General features: G+C 32.5%; 1 protein-coding gene and 1 non-coding gene across 15 annotated transcripts in view; one reads left to right on the top strand and one right to left on the bottom strand.

Moving 5' to 3' along the window:
- The window catches only part of EHBP1 (EH domain binding protein 1), a 351,096-nt gene that overhangs the window by 317,286 nt on the left and 15,898 nt on the right, over window positions 1–17,912 (top strand). The window lies entirely within an intron of this gene.
- LOC142870257 (U5 spliceosomal RNA) lies at window positions 10,900–11,015 on the bottom strand. The gene has a single exon (XR_012918691.1). It is a non-coding gene; the product is annotated as a U5 spliceosomal RNA (small nuclear RNA).

The following is a 17,912-nucleotide window of genomic DNA, read 5'->3' on the forward strand; positions in this document are numbered from 1 at the left end:
ATTCAGTACATTCTTAGGTTAGAATTAATAAATATTGGCAAGTTATATCTCTATATATGTCAGGATCTCCTACATCCTTCATTTGTATATATTTAAATATTATGTCTGTTCATAAGTCAAACTACTCATCATCATCCTAGTTTGACTAAAGATTTAAGCTGAAGTACGTGAGTAGCATAGAATACATTTCTTACTCAGAAACACAAACAGCTAGCCAGGCACTAAGTATATTATCAGGCAAGTTCTTTCAGAAACGTATTGCTAAAGAAGCTTAACATTAATTATTGTAACTTTGGGAAGATTACATCCACACTAGCCTTGTAAGAAGCAGCATACACTTCTTGACCTCCAATACTAGAGCTTTAAGACACAAGAATGGCATTTTACCAACTTTAATGGGATAACCAGTATAATCTTTCAGCAGTAAGGGAAGAAAAAGTGTTTAGAGTATAATACCCTTCTGATTCTAATAGAGGCTGCCTATTATGTGTATTGCAATCATAATTCATTTGTTTATTTTGGTTTGGTTTTTGTTTTAATTATTTAAGGGGAAAAGAACTTTTATAAAAAACTAGTAGGTTGCTTGTTGGCTTTTTTGTCTCAGTTATTATTTCAATTTGCATGCCAACTTAGATTTGTGGCATGCATAGACAAACGTGTGTGTGTGTTTGTGTGTGTGTGTGTTTGTAAAATATTTGCCACAGTTTTCAGAGCAATGAAATGTATCTATGCAAAGACGAAGTATGAATTTGGACATGCCTATCCATGAAATTTCCTTTTTAATGTAGTTTCTTATTTCCTGTTTATAACCCTACAGCACCTTATATAGTATGAATACCAGCTGATACACCTCCCCTTCCTCCATGTATTGCATTGTGTCTGAGAATACCAAGTATAGTCATTTACCCAAATAAATAGAAAGTATATTTTGGTTATTCCACATGTACCTAATTTAAAAGCATATTGATGATATTATTCAGAATTATTCTTTTTAAAATAAAGAAACTTAGCAGGGTTTTTAGCACTTCTCTATTGAATTAGTTCAGCACATGAGATTGGTGGATTATGATTAATTTTAATAGCTACATTAAAAAATACATCTAACATTCTTAATTAGAATAATCTCCAAAGCCAGTTAAATGTTTCAGAAGACAAACAGTTTAATTAGCTAACCTCAGAGGTTCCCCTCCCCCATATGTGCAGTGGTCTTAGGCTTGGTGTGAGCCTTTCAAGCATTCTTAAACAATTGGATGAAAAGGGATTTTAGGCAGATTAGACGAGGGGATGCTTTATATGTTGTTCCTAATCATGAGATATGCAACATCTACAAAGTTTTACAAAGAAATGAAAATTTAAATAAATTTTACTTGGACTATCTAGTTAGCATGAATTACAAGCTGAAACATCCAGTGATAAGACTACTTAATAAATGTATTCTTTTAATTGTGGATAGGAGCAAAAGTACATGCTGGGGTGGACTAGCAAGTGATATGGCAGATTAACATTCTAAAGGGGTCAATGCTTTTTCCCAGAAAGCATGCTTTTGTTGTACTCCCTTGTGGTGCCACTAAATTTTTGGAAATGAATTCAGAAAATTGAAATAGAATTGTTAGATTTTTACTCTAGGTTTTTTCTTTTCCCTGATTTCTTTCCTATTCTTGTCTACTTTATACCCTCTCACAGCAAGAAATTCTGAAGGTTTAGTGTGTGTGGTTTTTCTTTCCTGTTGCAAAATGCTGAGATCTTAGGAATTTGCAACTTACAGTGTAATATAAATCACTGCTTTCATTTTTTCTTAATTTGTAAGGAAGAAAAGATTTCTTCCTTTATATGTGGAAGAGTTTATTTCCTTAGTTGGTGTTCTGCTTTTTAGTTTTCAGTTTGCCTAAAAGCAATAAATGTTATTTATAGATATGAATTTTTAAAAATTATCACTGAATTATAAAATTATTAAAGTAATAAACTAGAATTAAAAATATGTAAGGTAAGACTGGAGAAACTAATTTCACCAACTGCATACTCAGATAATATCCTATATTTACATTATGTAAAATTCTGTGAGAGCTAATTTTAAAATAATGTTGAATGGATAAACCCATTAGAACTAAAAAATTAATTTTGTCCATGTAAATTTTGTATAAGTACATGGTAAGGTGGCATTTGAAGTTCAGATAGCTTAATTGAGTTTGAAGGGGGAAAGGTCATTTAATTGGTCTATTGAAATGTTAACAGAAACAGATATGCCATGAAATAGACTTTAATGGCAGCAGTGTTGCGCTAATGTCTGTATTCACTTGCAAAATTGTTAATTAGGGCACTTTGGTAGTTCATTTTTTTTTTTTTGTATTGATGTGCTTGGTTCAATAGGAAAATCAATTTTATAGAATTTACATGACTTGCTAGCACCCTAAAATGCATATTTATTTTTTATTCCCAAGAGAATACTATATGCTGTAAAACCCAACTGCATTTTCAGTTGGAAACTTCTGCTTCCCTTCTGGTTAATGGAATGTCATCATTTTTCTATTTTACTTATTTGATAAAGTTGAAATGTCCTATATGAACATCTGAATGTCTATCTGAAACTTTTCTTAGCTGAATATTTCTAGAAACTATTGTCATATTTCTAAGAAAAGCAAGCCTAAGAAGAAAATAGGAAGTGGGCTATGGGTGGGATTACTGATTTTAAGTTAAAGTGTAAATAACATTCTGGATGATGTGTTTTGCTCTGCATAAATGCTCATTGCTTTAATTAGAGAAAGTGTATTTATTCCAAAGAATTTTAAGATTTCCTTATGAAGCCTTATATGATTCATTTATTGTTAAGTAGAGACTTTATTATGAGGTTCTATTACTGAATATTATTAGTCTTATGCAATGTATATATACATAGTGCAATTTGTACTACTGTACAGTAGTACCCCTTATTCATGGTGGATATATTCTCAGATCTCCAGTGGGTGCTTAAAACCACAAATAGTATTGAACCATACATATACTATATTTTTTCCTGTACATACATACCTATGATAAGGTTTAACTTATTAAATATAAATTAGACACAGTAAAAGATTAATAGCAATAACTAATAATGAAATAGAACATTAATAACAATATACTATAATAAAGTTATGTGAATGTAATCTCTTTCTCAAAATATCTTATTGTACTACACTCATCTATTTTTGGACCTTGGTACACTGTAGGTAACTGAAACCATGGAAAGCAAAAACCACCATAAAGTTTTCAATTTTTAAAGCAAGTATGGATTAAAAAAGGCTAAGTAAGAATTAACTTTTGAACACAAATTTATATTAATAATACTAACTTCTCATATTATAGCACTTTGTTTTATATATATTACTACCACATATTTATAAATGTTTGCAAATATGAGGAGTCTTAGAGATCATCTAGTCTAGACCTTTTATTTTACTGTTGAAAATACTTGAAGCCAGAGCTAGAGGTTGACACAAAACTGTAATTAGAACAGGTATTTTCTAACTCACATTCCAGTATGTTTTCCTTCCCCTAAGCTATACTGTATTACAGTTCTTTTTTTTTTTAATGCAATACCTATATGTTTCAAGAAAAAAAAATCTAGATTTTTAAATGTATTTTTAAAAAATTATATTGGATTATTTTCTATACTGTATTCACAGCTAAACAAATCCCTAATTTGAATCTCCTAAATAAACTAAAAATTCATACTCTTCCTTACTTATCTCATGTAGAGTAAACCTTTTGTAGTTTAGACTCTAAGTGTTAGAAAATGTAAAATACTATCTGTGTAATAAAAATGTATATGTAAAAAGATTCTTTTAGACAAAAATAACAGATTTTAATGTAACAATTTGACGATGACTTTGTGATAATAGCATAAGTTTCTTACATTCTAGTGGTTTCAGATTTTTTTAAATAGATGTCCATATATTATGAAAATGTTGGAAATAATTATGTTAGTCATGACCATGAACATTATACACTCATTCCAATATGCTTTGGAATTCTTAGTAGAATTATTAACATATATCTTCATTCTTTCACTTATTTTCCAAACTACCTATGTACACAACCCATATTTTGCTTGTAAGGGTAATCGAAATTCTAAAACATTTCATTTGTACCAGTATGCAAATGTATTTACATAGGAATAAATCTAGTTTTCCTTAAAGAGGGCAACAGAATTGAAAACTGAGGCCAACGAATAAATGAAAGTTTCTCTAAATCCATTGGATAATAGAGGCAGTGTTAAGGCTAACCATAGTGTTGAACTAAACAGAGGGATTACTCCTGGGTTTTGCATCAGTTGTTTTCTGCCGGGTGGCCTTACTTGTCAAAAAAAAAAAAAAGTTTAACAGGCAAACATTCACATGGGCACATTGAGAAAAGAAGTATGCTTAATTCCATCAAAGCTTAAAAAAAATCAATCATTAATTTATTCTAACTGCAATTGTTGGTCATTTGTGAAAAACATCTGGCCTTTAAGTCATAGGAACCTAAACACCAGTACAATGTGAACACTTGTGAAGAAGCTTCAAGTTTGGTGCAGTATAAAAAAGCTATATTAGTGTGTGCGTATCTGTATCTGACCATACAATAGCATTTGTTTATTATATTGCTTTAACTCTGCTTACTTTTTTGGACTTTGAAGATATTATAAGTGCAAATGTAATATGCTTTAAAAATTAGAAAATTGTTCATTTGCAACTGTAAATAAAAAGTCTTGCTTTTTTATGTATCTTTTTTAACAAAGTGATATTTCAGCAATCTTGGTATTACAAGTCAGAAATGGTTTCTGATGAATGCTAAATTCAAGCCAGAAAATATATTTTAAAAATGATTTCAGGAAGGATTTACCCTGTTTTCTATATTGCGAAGTAGTAGTTAAAATATTTGTTTTAAACCTGGACTTAGACACACCTAACTGCTCTTTAATTTGATACAGCTAGTCCAAATTATTTTATTCAAGAAATTTTAGTAGGAGATAAATAATTTTGCAACTGTGCTCATATTGCAAAGTATAGAACTAATTCAGTCATTATGACCATAGTAACATCTGTTTTTTATAGCTTTAAAGCAAGCAGTAGAACAGCTCAATGTTGGGATACATTTAAATATTAAGTTTTATGTTAGTCAGGTTTCAAGTTCTAACAACATATAAGTAGCCATACCATAGACACAAAATAACGCATAGCAGATCTTTGCCATTTTGTTGTTGTTTTAAAATGAACTTTTAAATTGTAGAAGAAAGCCTAATCAAAGGTGTAAGGGTGAAAATTAGAGCCTAAATTAGAAATAAAGAAAAAGTTGAGTCATTTTAATTACATGCTTCTAATATAATATGCAGATTAAATACATAAAACCTTCCCCTCATGATGACATATTACTTTGTCTAGTGGTTTCTTACTGACCCAAGGAAATAAAACATGACATAACCAAATACTACTGTGTCAAAGGTTTCATATAAAAATGATCCCTTCCCTCACTTATATACTATATTTCACTTACCACTGCTATCTACCTTCCCCTAAGCTTTTCATAATTATAAATTAAGAAAGACTGTAGATACTTGTCATAAATTAGGTTTGGTTCTAAACAAAATAACTAATAATAAAAAAGCTCTTTCATGGTAGTTAAAAAATACAAATCTTTAGTTTTAGACATTATTTCACTTATGCCATAAACATATTGTAACAAGGTATCCATGTTTCTAAAATGTGCATTAACAGTAAATCTAAAAAATGTATATGTCATTTGTAGAAGTCTCTTGTATAACTTTGTTTAGCCCTCATTTCAGAGGCACTAATGTCCAAAAGTACTGTTAGGATACTAGAAACGAGAGGAAAGATCACCTAAAACAGCTTGTGAAATATAATGTTTGAAATGGTTCTTTGAGAATCTGCAGATTATGGCTTGCATAGGGACTCCTTCCAGCTGTCTGGGAAAATGAGCTGTTGACATTCTTTTGGGTCATCATTCAAGATAGGAGGGCAACCACAAGGATTTAGCAGATAAATTCATCCCCAAAGACCTTTATCCATTTCACTGCAACTTGGAAACATTCATGTTGAATAGTAGCATTAATGTAGCCCATTTAGCTCTTCAAAGTGAGTCTTACGTTAAAAAAAAGAAGAAAAGAAAAGAAAAAGAAGATGATGAAGAAAATCAAATGAGTAGGGTAATAACTTATTTAAGTCTTCTGAAAGGCATTCTTTATTTACATAACTCTGAAGCACAAACCATTATTTACATTAGTTTCAAAAATAGAATTGAAATCTTATATAGTAAGCAATAAGCTTTTGAATTTTAACTAATTGAATCAGTCTTGTGTGTTACTTGTTAGCTATTTATTAATGTGACAAAGAGCAAAAAATAAATTAATGTTTAAGTGTTGTATTCTGAAATGAATGGCAACATTTGTAAACGATTGAAAATAATCTAATTTAGGTTCTGAACTCCCTTTGGACTTCATGATTCAGGCAGAAGGGAAAGTCAAAGCTGTGATGTACGCATTAAGGGTATACACTAAGATTCACACACACAAGTCCTTTCCTATAAATGGTGAAAAAAACTTTTTGACTCAAACTAGAATGATACTATATAGGGCTGAATATGCAGGAAAGGTTCCCACAATGCATTGTGCAAACCTAGAGCTAACAAATACCCTGCTGCTTTGAAACCCCCCAAAAGACAAAGGCACAATGAAATAGAAAGCTTACCACCGGTAGCTTTCAAAACGACAAACTAGGCAAACTATACATCTCCACCACTCCAATTTTGTCAGAATGCTAATGAGCTTGCTCTGATCTTTACTCGGCTTCCCGTGTTTTCTACATCTTCAAGGACCACATGGCGCTAGCAAAATAAAGACAACTAAATGAGAATTTCGAATGCTTTTTGTGTTAGGACCTGGTGCTTTTCAGTGGACGCACTCGTTGAATATTCTCAACTTAAAAGAGTACAACAGGGGGTTGGGTATGAACTTTTTAACAGGAGGAAATTTGAACAAAAGTAAATTAGTGAGATGAGGAAAATATGAGAAAAATTTCTGATTAATTTCCACTCCATAATATCAATGACACCTTCAGCCCCACTCATACTCTTCTAACAAGAGATGCTGATAAAAGATGAATGATTCTGTGTTGTTCACAGTGAATGTTTAGTGGTTTTTTAATAGCAGCATTCTACATAAAAGGCACCAGGAAGTACTCCGCATTAGCAGTTGAGATCACTAGTTAATAGGATGATGTCTTTTAGCTTTTGTCACAAGATTATTAGAAAGGATGGGTTTCTGTTCTCATCGTTGCATAGTTTGGAGTGCCTGTTGAGTACAAGTGCTAAAATGCAGGTTTCTCAGTATTGTTTCACATGTAAAGCAAAAAGCCTTTTAATGCAACACCTTTTTCCTTTTTACCAGGTGATTTTGTTATTGATCTCTAATCTGCCCCTTTAGCTGTATTAAATGCTTGAAGTGTTCTGCTTTTCTGCGTAGCCTTGATGCTAGCTATTTGTGTCTGTAAATTCATTAACATTAAAACAGGATCTATATAGAGCATTAGAGTCTGTGTTTAGAAAAAAGCAGATTTTATATGGTCTTTATGGTTTAGGGTATAGATAACAACATAAAGTTAAGATTGCCTGAGTAAATATTGTAAAAATATGTTTTTTGATGAAGAATTACTTTTATGAGATTTTAATTATATATTTATAAGGAACATATTTTTCACAATCTCTCTTTTCTCTAGCAATCTCTGTACACTTATAGCAGAATCACAGTAGTCAACTCCATCCTTTCACCATACCCATCCATATCTACAAAGGAGAAAATGAAAACTAAAACTGGGTATAGTTTTGAAAATAAAGCTATCTGAACTAGAGTTAAACTGGTTCTGTATAATTAATAAATAACCAGGAAAGGATGTTTAGTATAGTAACACTTTTCAGATTTTATGTGAAGAAAATTTTTGCAGTGTTTCTCACATTTAACACATATATTTGGTGTTTCTATATGCTATATTTTTCTCTTATCCTGAAAAATCACATTTTTATACATTATACTTTGGCCACATGGCTTAAATATTGCTTTTTAAGATGTTGTAATTTATTCATACTTCTAACAAAATGAAGGTAAAAAAATTCTATACTAATAGGAATAACTTGGACAACCATAGTTAATAAAGTCAGGAAAAAGTAGAGATTCTTCAAAATATAACAACAGTTTTTAATAATATGCTAATTCTATATTCTCTATCATTTAGTGTGATATTTCTATATTTCTTATAAATATGAATGGGAATTAGGACTTGTGTAATAAAATGTCTCCATTTTTTAGAGGTTCTTTTTTTTAAGAGAGCGGTATTACTATATTGCCCAGGCTGGACTTGAAGTACTGGGCCCAGGCAATCCTCTTGCCTCAGCCACCCAAGTATTACTGAGATTATAGGTGCATGCCACTGTGCCTGGCTAGAGATTGTTTTAACTGACATTTCTATTTTCATACAAATTATAATGAGAAAGAGGCCATGTAATTAAAAAATATGCATTATACTGAGATATCCATTTTGGCATTTTAGTTACAAAACTAAAAAAATTAGGAACTATAGATTTCTCTTTAATAAAAATTTTTTCTAACATGCCATATAAAATAGAAAATAAAGTAAGTAGGCTGGGCACGGCAGCTTACACCTGTAATCCTATCACTCTGGGAAGCTGAGGCAGGAAGATTGCTTGAGCTCAGGAGTTTAAGACCAGCCTGAGTAAGAGCAAGACCCCGTATCTACTAAAAATAGGAAATATTAGCTGGGCATGGTGGCATACACCTGTAATCCCAACTACTTGGGAGGCTGAGGCACGAGGATCACTTGAGCCCAAGAGTTTGAGGTTGCTGTGAGCTAGGCTATTGCCACAGCACTCTAGCCTGGGTGACAGAACGAGACTCTGTCTCAAAAAAACAAAATAAAACAAAAATAAAGTAAGTGAGGGAATTTGGTGTTAACAAAGTAAATAAAATGATCTCTAAGGGTTCTGAAGTAGTATAGTTAGCCTATTGTTCTCAATTAAAATAATTACTACTGAGAATTCACAGGTCATTGAATCTGTGTCATAGTAAAGAAGCCAAGAAAAAAAAAATATTTTATGTCTGAAAATTTCTGCAAAGTGAATTTTTAACACAGTTTCCAGGGGCAATGAGCCACATCCTTTGATAGACTCTAAGAGTTGAGAGTATCGTTCTTTTTTGGAAGTAAAATGCTAACATACTTTTTGTAAATGTGGTGTTATAGGTCTGTTTTGTTTGTGTGTTTTTAACTGTGTCAAGATTTTAGTTACTTTATGTTACCTAACTCCAAGAATGCAAATAACACCATTTTCTAATTACAAGAAGTGATAAAACTTCATGCAATTATGTTCTAATTCAATATGCAGAAAAGTAAAAAGCTTAAAAGAATGTGTCAGACAATTGATTCTGTCACATCCTTGACTGGCAGAATCATAACCAGGTAGAAGAACAGTGAGGCAAGGCCCAGCTCTCCAAAGTTTCCTTGTGAACCTTGTCTCCAGCACTTCTGTTCATTAGGTACCAAAGCCCATCTGCCTTCCATTGTTGTTAGCATAATTACAGGAGAGATTCTTCTTCAATACTTAATTCTTTGTATACTTTCTTCTGTAAATATGGACTCAGCCTTTGAAGCAGTAAGTTAGGATTCTGGCTGGGAGAATGGTAGTCAGGGTCGCACTCTAGTGTTTGCTATATTCATCCCTGCTGACTTGCTCATCTTCATAGCCATGAGCCTCGGTTTCCACTTTAATATTAATAGAATGAGGACACTCACTATGGCTTTAAAATAAAAATAGGAAAAAGAACCTAACTTTAATTCTGATAAAGGATGAAATTCATATTCATTCTTTCATGTCTTGGGATTTTCATTCATTCAGTAAATATATCTTGATCCCTGATTATGCCTAAGGCACTAAACTGAGTGTAGAAACTTAACCCTGGTTAATGAACCTAATTAGTTAAGGTTGGTCACACTGAGTCAAAGTTGACTGTGGCAGCTAAGAAAAGTGTGAGAATTAAATTAGATACTTCATATGAAACATTTGCACAGTGCTTGGGATACAGCATGGAAAGAGTGCAATAAATGTTAGTTATTGTTAGCTATATGATCTCTTACATACTTGAATTTGTCAAGCTTGCCTTTGAAATAAAATATACGAAAAGATTAAAACATTAGTATGCTAGGAATTTTACCCATCACCATCAAACATTAAATAAATGTTCAAATAAATTAATATTCTCTTTTTACATTTGTACATTTTATTATTCTGTATTACATATGTCCTATAATAGGCATTTGGAGGAAATTATCAATAATGAATAGACATACAATGTAAAGAAAATAGCAAAGTTTGTTTTAAAAGGAGAGTTTACATTTTAAGGTGCTTAGAGTGCTTTTATTCTTTACTTTTTATACTTTCAATTTTAAAAATTGGTAATTTTCCTAAATTCTTTTCTTTCCATAGTTTTTTCATTCTGTAGGTACAAGGAAAATTAAAAACTTTACATCATACTTTCAATTTTTCTTTACTCTGACAAATTTATTCAGCTAATTCAAACATGTATTTTTTATCTACATGGTATCTCAAAAGTCTCCATACAATGGGAAAATAGGACATTTTAACTAAATGTACCTTTATTTACAAAATACTCATTACAAAATTTTTCCTTTGTATGGAGATGTTTGGGATAACCTGTATATTTCATTATTTATACTATTTAAGAAGGAAAATATATAAATTATATCTTGAAGTAGTAGCATTCAATTGTTGAATCATTCTAGTTCATGCAATAGGTACTTGATCATAGGATTTCTTTTTTTAATTTGTTTTTGTTTTTACTAGCCAGCAGACTCAGGGCCTCAAAAAATTGGGTTAATATTCAGAATTGTTCCTCTCCACAGAAATCTTTAGTAAAAGGTGAAAGATTTCTACCATCTGAAGGGAAACCAGAGTATGGATCATAGGGTTTCTAGAAAAGAACCTCTCTGATTCAGAAATGCAGAGAGCCTCCTAAGGTTCTCATTTCTAACATTTGTTCTTCTCTCCTTGGCACTGACTATATGCCCTAACTTTTTACTATATATAATCTTAAATTGACTTTCTCATCTGCTGACTCATGTTTATTCATTTATCCAGAAAACAAATATATATAATTTCTACCAGTGATATTTAGAAAGTATTTTCCACTACTAGAAATTTTGAATTGGAAATGTAAATATAATTTTCAAACCTAAAGAATTATCACATCACCATAATTTTCAATTTGGAACATGTCTATTGCCTAAAGTGAGGAACATCCTTACTCTAGATTGCAATAAAATTTTTTAACATTTAAAAAAGTAGAAATTCCAGGAAAATGTGTTTTTTTTCTCAGCAACTATCTATGAAACAAAATTTAGGCATTTGAACTGATTTGGCAGCAACATGTTTTTCTTCTGAATGTGAAATTAAATTTTTGTAATGCCATGCCAATGCTAAAATAACATGTTATACATGGAATATCACCCTTTCTTTTTTTAAGAAAAATTAATCTCAGTGACTTCTTTGTGAAAGGGCCAAGACAGTGGTTCTCAAGCTTTCAGATCCATAAAAAAATACCTGAGGAGTTTGTTAAAAATACAAATTCCCAGGCCCTGCTTGAAAGATTTTGATCCAGTGGATCTGGGATGGGGCCCATTTTCTAGGTAATTCTAATACAGACGATCCACAGACTGCGTTTGAGAAACACAGAGCTAAGATATACTAAATTCATAGTGTTCCAAGTGCTAAGGGAAGTAGCACAGCATAGAGATTTAAGAGCATAGACTTTAAAATCAGTAAGATCCCAACTGGAATCTGGGTGGTCTTGGACAAGTTATTTAACCTCTCTGAGCCTGTATTTCCTCAGCTGTTTTAAAAAAGAAAAAAGGCTGATAACCCTTAGGTTATATATAAAAAGCAACTTTGATAAATGTTTGTATGAACACCATAGTTTTCACTGCTAAATAAATAAGTAGGAGGAAGTCTTAGGAATTCTGCTAGTCTCTCGATCTAGGTTTCATTGAATTGGTATACTAATTATATGAGTTCTGTGAGGCACGTACAGAAAGAACTTAGGCATTGTATTTTGAGAAATTTATTTTAGGGCATCATGTAGGAGTCTACTTTACAAATGCACTTTTTCTTCCTCTGTTTCATCCTGACACTATCCTAAGAAGATTAACCAAGATTTCATAATTTGATATGACACAGAATGACATCAGAGATGGATAAGTATATGTGAGTTACCCTCTGAGTCAAAATTAAGGTAATTTATGGGAAGTGTGCAAGCTCTATTCCAATACCTTTCTCCCAATTTCCCCAAATGGAAACATTTTTTAAAAATACGGATTTAACCAAATAGAGTCAACTAGATGCATACTAGCCCTCATTAGGTCCTTCATCTTGGAGATAAAATTGTCCAGTTGAATAGCCATGAACCTTCCTTTTATTGTTGACAGGCTGATAAAGTTTTGCTTTTAAATCTTGTTCATTCTGTTGTGAAGACATTGCCAGTTCTTCTAGTAGATGGCAAATTATTATGTCTTGCTTTTAATTACTAGTTATGGTTTTAATACTTTCATAGGTCTCTAGGTGCTTTGCATAAAAAAATGAAGATATATAGTCATTATATCTACTTCCTGTCCCCACATGTCACTTCTGAGCTGGAATGTGAAAAGCATTTGAGCACTCAAAGGAGCTATTTCTTGCAATATAAATTAGTGAAAAACTATTGAGTTGATACCTATTTTTAAAAATGAAATTAGATAGTTTTAAATGCTCAATATTACTTATTAATGTTTTAATATTTGCTGAATAGGTTTTTAGTAAAGATTTTTATTTTTATTTTAATGGAATTTAGAGGAATTTTTTAGAGAAAGAAAGATTAATCAAAATAGTGTGGTTATATACAACTATTATGTAACCATAATAATTAAAAAGCTTTTTTAAAAATAGTGTAATTATTTTTATCAGCTGCATAGGATAAAGTTTGATGCTATATATATATATACACATATGTATGTGTGTGTATGTATATATATATATATATATATATTCCCCCCTGAGTGAATACAGTAGACTTTACTATCCAAATAAGAGGATATAAATTAGTTTTCTCCTCTGTTTTTAAACTAGTGACATTGATATGTGAATTCACAGTACACTGAGTTATGAACATCTATCTGACTTGTGAATATCTCCCACATTTACTCACTGGTTGTATACTGCTTCTCCATTCTTTACCCATCCCAAAGCCACCCAATCCTATGCCCCCAATGCCAGTTAGCTCTGAATTAATAGCACCACTTGGTGGTCAAATCTAGGAATTGAGTAAATCACTAACATTTCTTCACTACCAGCATGTTATAGCTCCTACATAGACAACTTCTTGGCTGGAATTTGACAGAGCTAGTCATGGCTATATCTAATATGCTTCTGAAGGATCTAGCTCCATAAGGCAAGTTAAAGATATAAATCAAGGAAGACATTGGGCTGATATAGTTTTATTTTAAAAATAAGTTTATTATGAATTTTAGTGCTTTAAATATTTTAATTTCTCATGAGAATAAAATTAAAGGGAACCAAAATTATTTAACACCTTTAACACCATTTGTTATGACTCAAAGGCTTATTTTGAATCAAAGTAAAAGGTTAAATAAAATTATACTGAACATTAGAATTCAAGAGTAGAACACCATTCTAGAAAAAAGTACCAAATATCCATAAAGCTAACAAAGTTTGGTTTTAGGTAATAGTTTCATTAAAAGGTTAGTTTTCATCATTTATAGAAGATAAAATTTTTTCTTTAAAATTATCCAACAGAAGTATCAGTGGAGATTGGATAGCTATTGTGCTATCTGAAATATGTAATTTGATTTGATGGTAATGAGTGTGGGAAATGAAGTGCTGTACTAACAGGTACATTTGTGACCAAACGGACTTGGAGTTGACCATAAATTTGAGTGGGAGCATAGGCTAAGTGTTTTAGATGTGATTGCTCTGGCCCTTTTTAGGTAGGCTGCAGCTTTGGAGAGAAGGGAAAGGATATACAACACAAGGACATGTATCTAACTGCTGGAAATTGGCCCATAAGATTTATCCCAGAATCTGAGCTGGACTATTGAGGTAGCATGGTGTTCTTCAGTCTAAGGGGTATTTAAAAATGTATATCATGGTAAAAGGGGTAATTGAACATATCCTGGGGATTAAGTTGAAAAGAAATCTGAAAATAACTTTATCCTTGGGAATTGTAGCCATTCTGGGAGTCACACATTAGATTTTCTCTGAATTTCTGACTGAAGAAACTGCTATTAGCATAAGGATCTTTGGAATCTACTTAACAGAACATGTATAACCTTAGAAAGGGGAATGTCTCATGGAAGGTTTACATTTGAGCAACTCTTTTAAATAAAGAAAAATGGATCATGGATAGTCAATGAGTTTGCATGCATGGGGGAATTGAAAAAGGTTAAATGATGGTAGGATGCATTTTGATTAATTGGGCCAGTAAAATCGATATGTAAAGACATTAGAAATATCATGCTTAATGGAACTAACACTTTAAGACTTGAAGCAAGTCACCAACATATTTACTTCTGTGGGTAGGTCTTTCTATTTCTAGTGCTTGCATATATAGTCAGAAAAACTCTGAGACTCTGCCAGGAGGAATCACCATTCTTTCTCCATTAGTAATTCAAGGAGTCAAGGAAGGATCCTGAAACTTGAGAAAGGAATGTGGCTCTCATATGTATATGTATGTGTGTGCATGTATATATAGAGACAGAGAGAGAAAAACAATGACACCACCATTATATTACTTGTATAGCATTTACTGTAGACCGGGCACTATTCTAAGTGCTTTACATATATTAATTCATTTAATCTTCACACAACTTTATGAAATGGTACTATTATTTCTTCTTTAAAGATGAGGAAACTAAGTCCTAGGGAGATTAAGTAACTTACCCAAATTCACATAGCTCTTAAAGAACAGAGCTGGACTCAAATGCACCCTGATAATGCAATGCTAGGCAGAGTATTCTTAGCTTGGCCATGTTCATTGAATGGCCATTTCCATTGCCTCAAATATAATCACAAGTAGCATATAGTTGCCCAAGAAGTGGACAGGTCTATCCTGGGAATCCCCTATTTGTGCAAGATATCATATACCAACCTATATAATTCAAGGGTCCTATGGACACATTTGCATAAGAAGAAAGGCTGACTCCTCTTGTGAAGTATGATGTTCTACTCTGAGATCATTGTTAAGTCCCAGTGGCCTACTTGGAAGAGTAAACAAAACCCCCTGTGTTATGGATGAACTAAGTGAACAGAATAAGGGTTTATTTGTTTATCAGAGTTTTGAAGGATTGTTTTTGTTTATCAGAGCCACTCTGAAGGCTTTGTCAAGGTTGGCCTGAATTCTAAACAAAGAGCCTGTTCTGGTAATACTGATTACCTGTGAGTCCTCAAGTGTTAAGTGGGTGGCTAAGAGTGGCGGTTCATAAGACAGACTGCCTAGATTTGAAGCCTGGTTCCATCAGTAACTAGCTTTATAACTTTAGGTAAATTATATAACTTTATTACATATTTGATGCAGTTATTATCATCATCATAATTACCATTATTATTCCCAGCCTACAAGAAAGTTATTGGTTGTCAGTGATATAAGGAAGGAAATATATGACAGTCTTTTTGAAACACTGCTGTTCTCAACTTCAGGAAACGGCATTGCCGACCCAAGCTCATTATAAGTGTCTCCTGTGTATTCTAGTGAAAAGAATGGCTCCCCTGAGAAGGTTGAGGGGCATTGGATGAAGTATTATAGTGTTGAAACTTATGCTGATCGCCTGGTCTGCTCTGGAAAAACAGCATTTATTACATTTGATTTCAAGGTGGTGTGTAATTGTTGAAACCCTGCTCAGATTAGAAAGCTGCTGGAGGAGGTCCTGCACTGTCCTGCTTGCTTAGGTTTCTGTGGTTTGAGAATGAACGTGGATGCAGCCTAGAAGGGGAAAGACATAATTCCCATCACTCTCACTCAAAATGAAGCTATTTAAGAAAATGCATATGAGGACATTATGTTAAGTGAAATAGGTCTGGCACAGAAAGACAAATACTGTGTGATCTTAATTATATGTGGAATCTAAAATAGTTGAACTCATAGAAATAGACAGTAGAATGGTGGTTACCAGGGGCTGGGGCAGTGGGAGTGGTAGTGGTAAGGCTGGGGAGAAGTTGGTCAAAGTTTACAGAATTTCAGTTACATAGGAGGAATAAGTTCAAGAGATCTATTGTGCAACATGGTGACTATATAATTGAAAATAATATATTGTACTCTTGAAAATCACAAAAAGAATTGATTTTAAATGTTCTCACAACAAAAAAGATAACATCTTTTGTGAGGTAATTCATTTGTCAATTAGCTCAGTGTAGACATTCCACAATGTATACATATTTCAAAACAACATGTTGTACATAGTAAATATATATAATGTTTATTTGTCAATTTAAAGAAACATAAATGCATAGGAAGGATATATCCCAGTGTTAATCTGGTTATCTGAACCCAAGCATGATCAAAGCAGGTATAGCGTAGAAGAGAAAGTTACTGTGTAGATGGCACATTGGGAATTGAACTCATGAACTTGTCCTTTATTGGAAACTGGAGGCTCTGGAGATACCTTGGGTATGATATTGTAAGCACTTTTAAAGACTTTATGTAACACTGGATGGGGTTACCTAGAAGAGTAGCTGACTGACTGCATAATGCATCTTTGGAGAAACTCTTTATTAGAAAGGAACCTATCTGGAGCACATTTAGAGTATATCTGCCTGAGTTTGTCCTGCAATATTCTAAAAATTGTATGTATTTAATTTTCCATAATTTCAACAGAATCTAATCTCATTCACACCGGGCACTTAGTAAATCAGCTGTTTCATCTACATTGACGATTTCGCAAGCTGATTTTAAAGGTGCTGCGCTTTTAACATCAATATCTCTTCCTGTAAAAATCATGAAAACTTAACTTTCTCAATGAAGCTTTTGCTTTATAAATATTTGATTTTTTCCTGTTGAGGGCTTTCTTTTTTTCATATGACACCAATTTGTACTTCAAATTGTATTTTTCATTTTTTAACTATATTTTCATAACCAATAAACTTTTAGATGTGTTCCATTAATCCATAATTTGCAATTTAAAATTTTACCTTTTTTGGCTTTTGATATTAAGCAGTATTCCATGAATTGCTTTGTTCTTAAGTCTCTAAAACCCACTGCCAATAACTAGACTGTCATTACTTAGAGTGCACATTGTTGGGTCACCATAGCTATGGCTATCTTTTGTATGCAACAGGGACACTGCTGACCCAGTTGGGCATTCACTTTGTTTTTCCAGCTATAGAGATAGGTTTGCACTGATTTACCCACATTTTTTTTACCTATCCTGCTTAGGGCCATTGACATACTAACTATAGAGTTTGTTATGATAGCAAAGATTAAAAATATAATTTGTGTCCATGAAATCGTTTAGAAATTTACTCTCACTCCAGCTATCCCTGGCTGTATGTTTGTGTCCATGCTAGATTATGATCCCTTTTGAGGGGCGGCAATCACATCTTCATTATCTTTGTATCACCAGTTCCTGGCTCAGTGCTGTAGGCACCATCATCACCCTCTTCATTATCATCTTCATAGCTTGCAGTTTGGGGTACTGTGCTAATTTTTTACATGGATTTCCTTATTTGATTCCTGTAACAACCATATGAAGTAAAAGTAACATGATGATTAAATATCCTTATAGAGATGAAGAAACAGGTTTAGAGAGGTTCAG

The sequence above is a fragment of the Microcebus murinus genome, chromosome 3, assembly GCF_040939455.1.
Source record: "Microcebus murinus isolate Inina chromosome 3, M.murinus_Inina_mat1.0, whole genome shotgun sequence".
NCBI lineage: Eukaryota > Metazoa > Chordata > Mammalia > Primates > Cheirogaleidae > Microcebus > Microcebus murinus.